Raw genomic sequence first — 10412 nt, forward strand, 5'->3', positions numbered from 1 at the left:
ACTGGTGGGTGGAATGGACGGACAGATGCCAAATGAAATTTAATGCAGTGAAGTGATTCGTTTCAGTAGGGAGAACAGAGAGACAATATGAAATAAAGGGTATAATTCTAAAAGGTGTGCAGGAGCAAAAGGACCTGGGTGTATTTGTGAATCAATCATTGAAGGTGGCAGAACAAGTTGGGAGAATGGTTAATAAAGCATACGGCAGCCTGGGCTTTTTCAATTGGGGCGTAGAGTACAAAAGCAAGGAAGTTATGTTAAACCTGTATAAAAGGCAGATTTGGCTTCAACTGGAGTATTGTGAGCAGTTCTGGGAACCATACTGTGGGAAATATGTGAAAGCATTAGAGAGAGTGCAGGAAAGATAACCGAGAGTGGTTCCAAGGATGAGGAACTTCAATTATGAAGTAGATTGGAGAAGTTGGAACTATTCTCCTTGGAGAAGAGAAGGTTGAGAGGAGATTTGGTGGAGGTATTCAAAATCATGAGGAATCTGGACAGAGAAGATTAAGAGAAACTGTTCACATTGGTGAAAGGATCAAGAACCACACAGATTTAAGCTAATTGGCAAAAGAAGCAATGGTGACATGAGGAAAAACAGTTTCGCGCAGTGAGCGGTTCAGACCTGGAATGCACTCCCTGAGTGAGGCTGGTTCAGTTAAGGCATTCAAAGGAATTGGATTATTATCTGAAAACAATGTGCTGGACTAGGGGAGACGGTGGGGGAGCAGCAGGAGGTGAATTTCTCCTTCAGAGAGCCAACACAGACATGATCTCTTTCTGTGCTGTAACCATTCTATAATTCCATTGGAGGCATCCAAGTGCAGTGCTTCTCACAAAAGAAGGGAGGAGACCAGATTAACTGACAAAAAACACATGGATGTGTACAACCTGGTGGAAAGCCCAAGCTGATATAAGCAGCAAAAAAGAACGGACTAAAGTTATACTCAAGCAAAGAACAGGGGTTAGTGGAGCAGGCACATTTATGAATAGAGCAAAGAGTGTCCAAAACAGCTAGGAGACAATTACCATAACACAATAAGGCAAGTAAGTTTGAATATAATTTTAAGAGCAGATGCAGAGAACATTCATTTTAATATCACCATTGTGGGAATGGAGCACAGGATCCAGTAGATCATGTTAAAAAAACAATCAAGTAGGTTTAAATAGACCTGCCAGGATCAGTAAGAATCAATCTAAATGCAGGGATGGGCAACTTCAGTTCTGTGGAGAGACCAGAAAAGCTGGAATTGTTCTCAGTAAACCAGAGAATGTTAGGCGAGATTTGATCACGGGGTTTACAGTTATGAAGGATTTGGATAGAATGAATGAGGAAAACTGTTCCCACTTAAAATGGGTGGGCCAGTAACCAGAAGATACAGAGGTAAAATAATTGGCAGAAGAGCCAGAGATTTGTGGAGAATTTATTTTATGTAATGCGTTGTTACACTCTGGAATGCACTGCCTGAAAATAATCTGCTTCTGAGAAGCCAATTTTATATTTGTGGAATGTCAAATTTCGCCAGACTGAAAATAAATCCACATTTAAAAAAACTATATTTTTATTTAAAAGTTTACTTCTCTTTATTTTGATCTTAATCCAAGCATAATTTGCTATCTAAAAATTTAAATCAAAAAGAAAGGGTTTGAACTAGTTTAACTTCCTTATATGTTGTGTCTGCATACTTCAATGTGATTAGCTGCTTACCTGCTTGCTGTCATTATTACTGCTGCATGCCAAGACAGCGATGGCAGGAGTTTCTGGGAGTAATTTGGGAGACACAGCAAAAATTCATCCCTAGGAAGAAGAAGCATGCTAAAGGGAGGACGAGGCAACCATGGCTGACAAGGGAAGTCAGGGACAGCATAAAAGCTAAAGAGAAAGCATACAATGAGGCGAAGAGCAGTGGGAAACCAGAGGATTGGGAAGCCTACAAAGACCAACAGAGGACAACTAAAAAAGAAATGAGGAGTGAGAAGATTAAATATGAGGGTAAACTAGCCAGTAATATAAAAGAAGATTGCGAGAGTTTTTTTAGATATATAAAGGGTAAGAGAGAGGCAAAAGTGGACATTGGGCCGCTGGAAAATTACGCTGGAGAAGTAGTAGTGGGGAACAAGGAAATGGCGGAGGAACTGAATAGGTACTTTGCGTCAGTCTTCACGGTGGAAGACACAAGTAACATCCCCAAAGTTCAAGAGGGTCGGGGGGCAGAGGTGAGTATGGTGACCATTACCAAGGAGAAGATGCTAGGAAAACTGAAAGGTCTGAAGGTGGATAAATCACCTGGGCTAGATGGATTACAGCCCAGAGTTCTGATGGAGATAGCTGAAGAGATAGTGGAGGCGTTAGTGGTGATCTTTCAGGAATCACTGGAGTCAGGGAGGGTCCCAGAGGACTGGAAAATCACTAACGTAACCCCCCTGTTTAAGAAGGGAGTGAGGCAAAAGACGGGAAATTACAGGCCGATTAGCCTGTCCTTGGTCGTTGATGAGATTTCAGAATACTTGGAAGTGCATGATAAAATAGGGCAAAGTCAGCATGGTTTCATCAAGGGGAGGTCATGCCTGACAAATCTGTTAGAATTCTTTGAGGAGGTAACGAGTAGGTTAGACAAAGGAGAGCCAATGGATGTTATCTACTTGGACTTCCAGAAGGCCTTTGACAAGGTGCCGCACAGGAGGCTGCTCAGTAAGATAAGAGCCCTTGGTGTTAGAGGAAAGGTACTAGCATGGATAGAAGATTGGCTGTCTGGCAGGAGGCAGAGAGTGGGGATAAGGGGGTCCTTCTCAGGATGGCGGCCGGTGACTAGTGGAGTTCCGCAGGGGTCAGTGTTGGGACCACAACTTTTCACTTTATACATTAATGATCTAGCTGAAGGAACTGAGGGCATCCTGGCTAAGTTTGCAGATGATACAAAAATAGGTGGAGGGACAGGTAGTATTGAGGAGGCGGGGAGGCTGCAGAAGGATTTGGACAGGTTAGGAGAATGGGCAAAGTAGTGGCAGATGGAATACAATGTGGGGAATTGTGAGGACATGCACTTTGGTAGGAAGAATAGAGGCATAGACTATTTTCTAAATGGGGAGAGAATTCAGAAATCTGGAGTGCAAAGGGACTTGGGAGTCCTGGTCCAGGATTCTCTTAAGGTTAACTTGCAGTCGGTAGTTAGGAAGGCAAATGCAATGTTGGTATTTATTTTGAGAGGACCAGAATATAAAAGCAGGGGTGTGCTGCTGAGGCTTTATAAGGCTCTGGTCAGACCACATTTAGAATATTGTGAGCAATTTTGGGCCCCTCTCAGGCATCTCAGGAAGGATGTTCTGGCCCTGGGGAGGGTCCAGAGGAGGTTCACGAGAACGATCCCAGGAATGAAAGGCTTAACATATGAGGAACGTTTGAGGACTCTGGGTCTATACTCGATGGAGTTTAGAAGGATGAGAGGGAATCTGATTGAAACTCACAGAATACTGAAAGGCCTGCATAGAGTGGATGTGGGGAAGATGTTTCCATTAGTAGGAGAGACTAGGACCCGAGGGCACAGCCTCAGAGTAAAGGGAAGACCTTTTAGAACAGAGATGAGGAGAAACTTCTTTAGCCAGAGAGTGGTGAATCTATGGAATTCATTGCCACAGAAAGCTATGGAGGCCAGGTCATTGAGTGTATTTAAGACGGAGATAGATAGGTTCTTGATTGGTAAGGGGATCAAAGGTTACGGGGAGAAGGCGGGAGAATGGGGTTGAGAAACTTATCAGCCATGATTGAATGGCGGAGCAGACTCGATGGGCCGAATGGCCTAATTTCTGCTCCTATGTCTTATGGTCTTATCCCCTTGACTTGGCACTAGAATTAAACTGCCATTGGGTAAGAGGGATTACAAGATCTTTGCGGGCAGCTTTCTTTGAGATCAGAGGTGCCCGCCCCTGCTTCACCACTGACTGCAAAATCCGGGCCAATAATTACTTGCATTTGATGTAGTCTACTTGGACTTCAGCAAGGCTTTTGATAAGGTCCCACATGGGAGACTGATAATGAAGGTAAGAGCCCATGGGATCCAAGGCAATTTGGCAAATTGGATCCAGAATTGGCTGAATGGCAGGAAGCAGAGGGTGATGATCGAGGGGTGTTTTTGTGACTGGATGCCTGTGTCCAATGGGGTTCCACAGGGATTGGTGTTGGGTCCCTTGCTGTTTGTGGTATGTATAAACAATTTAGACTTGAATGTAGGAAGGTTGATCAGTAAGTTCGCGGATGACACGAAAATCGGTGGGGTGGCAAATAGTAAGGAGGATAGCCTTAGATTATAGGAGGATATAGACGGGCTGGTCAGATGGGCAGATCAGTGGCAAATGGAATTTAATCCGGATAAGTGTGAGGTGATACATTTGGACAGGACAAACAAGGTATGGGAATACACAATGAATGGTAGGACCCTGGGAAGTACCAAAGATCAAAGGGACCTTGGTGTACATGCCCACCAGTCCCTTAAGGTAGCCGGACAGGTAGATAAGGTGGTTAAGAAGGCATATGGGATACTTGCCTTTATTAGCCGAGGCATAGAATATAAGAGCAGGGAGGTTATGCTGGAACTGTACAAAACGCTGGTTAGGCCACAGCTAGAGTATTGCGTGCAGTTCTGGAATCCGCATTATAGGAAGGATGTGATTGCACTAGAGAGAGTACAGAGGAGATTTGCCAGAATGTTGCCTGGGCAGGATAGTTTTAGTTATGTGGAAAGATTGGATAGACTGGGGTTATTTTCCCTGGAGCAGAGGAGATTGAGGGGGGACATGATTGAGGTGTATAAAATTATGAGCAAAGATAGGGTAGACAGGAAGGAACTTTTCCCCTTGGTGGAAGGATTAATAACCAGGGGGCATAGATTTAAGGCAAGGGGCAGGAGGTTTAGAGGGGATGTGAGGAAGAATTTTTTCACCCAGAGGGTGGTGGGAATCTGGAACTCACTGCCTGAAAGGGTGGGAGAGGCAGAAACCCCCATAACATTTAAGAAGTATTTGGATGTGCACTTGCGATGCCATGACATACAAGACTTTGGGCCTAGTGCTGGAAAATGGGATTAGAATAGTTAGGTACTTGCTTGACTGGCGCAGACTCGATGGGCTGAAGGGCCTTTTTCTGTGCTGTAGACCTCTATGACTCCAATGTTTCCTGAATTCCTTGATGTTTAATTTTATGGGGTGTTAATTGTGTCTGAGTTTATTTTTGATGACTGGCAAAAAGGTTTTGGCTAATTTATTCAGTAGTGTACAACACTGTGATTGACTTGGCTTGGTTTCTCTAACTGTTCACATAAACTTACCACATCTGTTTGATTTAAAATAAGCAACAGTTTAAGCATCTGATTAATTTTAAACCTTTTGGTGTGGAGTTGAAAGAATGGTGGTAAATATTTACAGGCCATCTGATTAATATTCTATGTTAGAAGTATGTGTTCCACTGAGCTTTCACAGCCCTGTGGGATAGAGAATTTCAAAGATTCACAAAGCTCTGAGTAAAAAAAAAATCTCCTCATCTTGGCCCGAAGTGGCTTCCCCCTTATTTTGAAATTGTGTCCCCTGGTTCTGGACTCCCCGACCAGGGGAAACATTTTACCTGCATCTTCTATCCCTTTTAAATATTTTGTAGGTTTCAATGAGAACACCTCTCATTCTTCGAAACTCTAGAGAATACAGGCCCAGTTTCCTCAATTTCTCTTCACAGGACAGTGCCGCCACCCCAGGAACAAGTCTGGTGAACTTTTGTTGCACTCACCCTATGGCAATAATATCCTTCCTAAGACAAGGGACCAAAACTGCACAGGGTACTCCAGGTGCGGTCTGACCAAGGTTCTGCACAATTGAAGCAAGACTTCTTTACACCTATATTCAAATCCTCTTGCGATAAAGGTTAACATACCATTAGAGTTCCTAATTGCTTGCCGCATCTGCATGTTAGCTTTCAGTGACTTATTGACGAGGACACCCAGGTCTCTTTGTACTTTCTAATTTCTCACCATTTAAAAATTATTCTGCACATCTGTTCCTCCTACCAAAGTGGATAATCTCACATTTTTGCACATTATATTGTTCTTGCCCAGTCACTAAGTCTGCCCAAATCCCCTTGAAGTTGCTTTGTATCTTCCTCACAACATATGTTCCCACCTAGCTTTGTGTCATCCGCGAACTATTACATTACTATCACAGGAAATATTACATTTGGTCCCCACATCCAAATCTTTGATATATATTGTAAACAGCTGGGGCCCAAGTACTGATCCTTGCGGTACCCCACTAGTCACAGCCTGCCCACGCAAGAATGACCTGTTTATTCCTACTCTCTGTTTTCTGCCTGTTAACCAAGCCTTACTCCATGCCAGTATATTACCTCCTATCCCATGTGCTTTACTTTTGCTCACCAACCTCCTGTGGAGGACTTTATCGAAAGCCTTTTGAAAATCCAAGTACACCACATCTACCAACTCCCCTTCATGAATTCTGTTAGTAACTTCCTCAAAAAATTCCGACAGGTTCATCAAACATGATTTGCCATTCATAACTGAATATTGACTATGCCCAATCAGATTGTTATTATCTCAATGTCCATTTATCACATCCTTTATAACAGCATGCTTCCTACTACTGATGTAAGGTTAACAGGTCTGTAGTTCCTTGCTTTTTCTCTCCCTCCCTTCTGAAATAGTGGGGTGACATTTGCTGCCTTCCAATCTGTAGGAACTGTTCTAGAATCTATCGAATCCTAGGACACCTTCCACCTTCCCAGGATCAAAAACCCCAAAGGTGAAAACCTCCCTTAGCAGCCCCACCGCACCCCAGAACTCTGCCAACCAATCAGAAGCTGGCAGCTGTGCATTGCAATGCACCCACCAAAGGCCCAGGATCAGTGAGGGACCCAGGCCACAGGGATGAGAACAGGATGGGGGTCACAAGATGGGGGTCGTGGGAGGCAAGGGCAGGAGGGTGTGTCTCAGCAGGACTACCCCCTGCTCCGCAACCTCCTGCACCCCCCACCCCGGTCTGGCCGGGTCTCTCAATCAGACACTAAGTGCCTGACAAGGGGCCCCCACCCTTCCCCCAAACCCCGGGAGCTGGCGAGAAAATGTGCCAGGGTTTGCTTTTCAGGCTTCCTGCTTGCCGACTGCACTGCACCCCACTGGTTGAATACCATGAGTCTTCCCTCCCCAGAATTAATCAGGGGACAGGCAGGAAGGCAGCGGAGACCCCACCTACACCCATTCACCAAATTAAATGACCCCTCGTCTCCAAATTCGCCTCGGCGGAGGGCATAAAATTCCGATTAGACAAGCATGCAGAAAAGGAGGAGTGATTTCAATGGGGGATTTTAACTCACATATAGATTGAGATAAGCAGGCGAGCATACATCAGAAAGATAGTGCATTCAGGTGTGTTCAGGATAGTTTTCTGCAACAAAGGCCGAGAGTTTATGGGTGGTGGTAGCCCCACCCACTGGCTGGAAACTCAGAAGCAACTCTGTCTCTGCCAGGCATAGAAACCATGACCAGATTTTACGGTTCTTATGTAGTTAATTGTCTGCAGTCATGGCTTTCACTTCTCTAAGGCAGGATATCCTAACCGCCCAAGAGCTATCGGCCAGTCACAAGACTGGCAGCTATCCAGCCACAGCAGCGCCACCATGAGCGATGGCCACTGCTGGGACTGCAACAGGCTGAAGAGCAACAGCAAACAAGGAGGCCCAGAGTGCTGGTAAGTGGGGTTGAGGATTGCCAGGACCATTCTGGCAAGTCCCAATGAAAGAGGGAGGGGCTGATTACGAGGGTAGGGGGTTTCTTCCAGAAGGGACAGGCTTTACCGCTGGGGGGCCCTCCATGGGCCACAGAGCACCCAATCTGGAGAAGCTCCAAGCCTGCAGGGAGGCCGCCAGGTTATGCTGGGGGGGCTCTCCTCATGACGAGGTGCCCATCCACCACTGGTAAGATACCAGTGGTGACGGGAACTGGTCCTAGGGATCTCAATTGGCCTAAGAGAGGCTCCATCTATCCCGCCACCTACCCCACCACTGGCAAAATCTCAGTATTGCCAGGAAGGCGATGAGCACACCACCCCTACCAAGCTACCCAACTTTATGCCACTCACCACCTCCCAGCTGCTGCCTGGTTGGGAGGGGCATAAAATCCTGCCTAATGTGTCCTGAACCAACAAGGGGCATGCCATATTAGATTTAGTAATGAGTCAGATTTAGTTAACAGTGTGTGAACATTTACGTAATAGCAATCATAATATGATCGAGCTCAGCACCATGATGAAAGGGAGAAACGTGAAACAACCACTAAAATTCAGGATTTAGGTAAGGCTGACTTCAATGCAATTAGATACAGACTGTCTACAGTAAACTGGGCAAGTCTGTTCATGAGTAAAATGGTTGAAGATCAGGGAGGTTTTCAAAATGAATTTATGATACAGAATCAGTTTTTACCCTTAAGGGGCAAAGGCTCCACTTGCCACAAAGAAACAACCATGGATCACTGAAGAGGGAGAAGACAACATAAAACTAAGAAAAAAAGCATGCAAAAAATAGCACAGATCCTGGGAAATGGGAAAAATACAAAGCACAGCAAAGGGATGTGAAAAAACAGATACTAAGATACTTCACTCCACATGATATCAAGAAATGGCTGAAGGCAATGGATTCTGCAAAGGCTCTGGGCCCTGACAATATTCCAGCAATAGTATTGAAGACTTGTGCTCAACTTGCCACATACCTAGCCAAGCTGTTCCAGTACAGCTATAACACAGGCATCTACCCAGCAATGTGGAAAATTGCCCAGGTATGCCCTGTATACAAAAAGCAGGACAAATCCAACCTGGCCAATTATCACCCCATCAGTCTACTCTCAATCATCAGTAAAGTGATAGAAGGGGGTCAACAGTGCTGTCAAGCGGCACTTGCTTAGCAATAACCTGCTCACTGAGGCTCGGTTTGGGTTCCGCCAGGGCCACTCAGCTGCTGACCTCATTACAGCCTTGGTTCAAACATGGCCAAAAGATCTGAACTCCAGAGGTGAGGTGAGAGTGACTGACCTTGACATCAAGGCAGCATTTGACTGAATGTAGCATCAAAGTGCCCTTGCAAAACTGGAGTCAATGGGAATCAGGAGAAAACTCTCCGCTGGTTGGAGTCATACCTAGCACAAAGGAAGATGGTTGTGGTTGTTGGAGGTCAATCATCTCAGCTCCAGGACATCACTGCAGGAGTTCCTCAGGGTAGTGTCCTCAACCCAACCATCTTCAGCTGCTTCATCAATGACCTTCCTTCCATCATAAGGCCAGAAGTGGGAATGTTCACTGATGATTGCACATTGTTTAGCACCATCCACAACTCGTCAGATACTAAAGCAGTCCATGTCCAAATGCAGGAAGACCTGGACAATATCCAGGCTTGGGCTGACAAGTGGCAAGTAACATTCGCACTACACAAGTGCCAGGCAATGACCATCTCCAACAAGGGAGAATTGAACCATCATCCCTTGACATTCAATGGCATTGTCCCTTGACATTACCATCGCTGAATCCCCCACTATCAACATCCTGGGGGGTTACCATTGACCAGAAACTGAACTGGACTAGCTATATAAATACTGTGGCTACAAGAGCAGTTCAAAAGCTAGGAATCCTGCAGCGTGTAACTCACCTCCTGACTCCCCAAAGCCTGCCCACCATCTACAAGGCACAAGCCAAGAGGGTGATGGAATACTCTGCACTTGCCTGGATGAGTGCAGCTCCAACAACACTCAAGAAGCTTGACACCATCCAGGACAAAACAGCCCACTTGATTGGCTCCCCTTCCACAAATATTCACTCCCTCCACCACTGATGAACAGTGGCATCAGTGTATACCATCTACAAGATGCACTGGAAAAACTCACCAAGGCTCCATAGGCAGCACTTTCCAAACCCACGATCACTACCATTCAGATGGACAAGAGCAGCAGACAATGGGAACACCACCACCTGGAAGTTCCCCTCCAAGCCGCTCACCATCCTGATTTGCAAATATATCGCAGTTCCTTCACAGTCACTAGGTCAAAATCCTGGAATTCCCTCCCTAACAGCACTGTGGGTGTACCTACACCATAGGCACTGCAGCGGTTCAAGAAGCCAGCTCACCACCACCTGCTCAAGGGCAATTGGGGATGCACAATAAATACTGGCCTAGCCAGCAACGCCCACATCCTGTCAATGTATTTTTTAAAAATTGGACTCCAGGGATAACTCCCCTCAAAGTAGAGCCACTGGATCTTTTATGTCCACTTTAGAGAGCAGAAGGGGCCTCAGCTTAACGTCTCATCCGTAAGACCACATCTCTAATGGTGCAGCATTCCCTCAGTACTGCATTGGAGTGTTAGCCTAGATTT

Source organism: Cetorhinus maximus, chromosome 6, assembly GCF_964194155.1.
Source record: "Cetorhinus maximus chromosome 6, sCetMax3.hap1.1, whole genome shotgun sequence".
In the NCBI taxonomy this organism is placed as follows: Eukaryota; Metazoa; Chordata; class Chondrichthyes; order Lamniformes; family Cetorhinidae; genus Cetorhinus; species Cetorhinus maximus.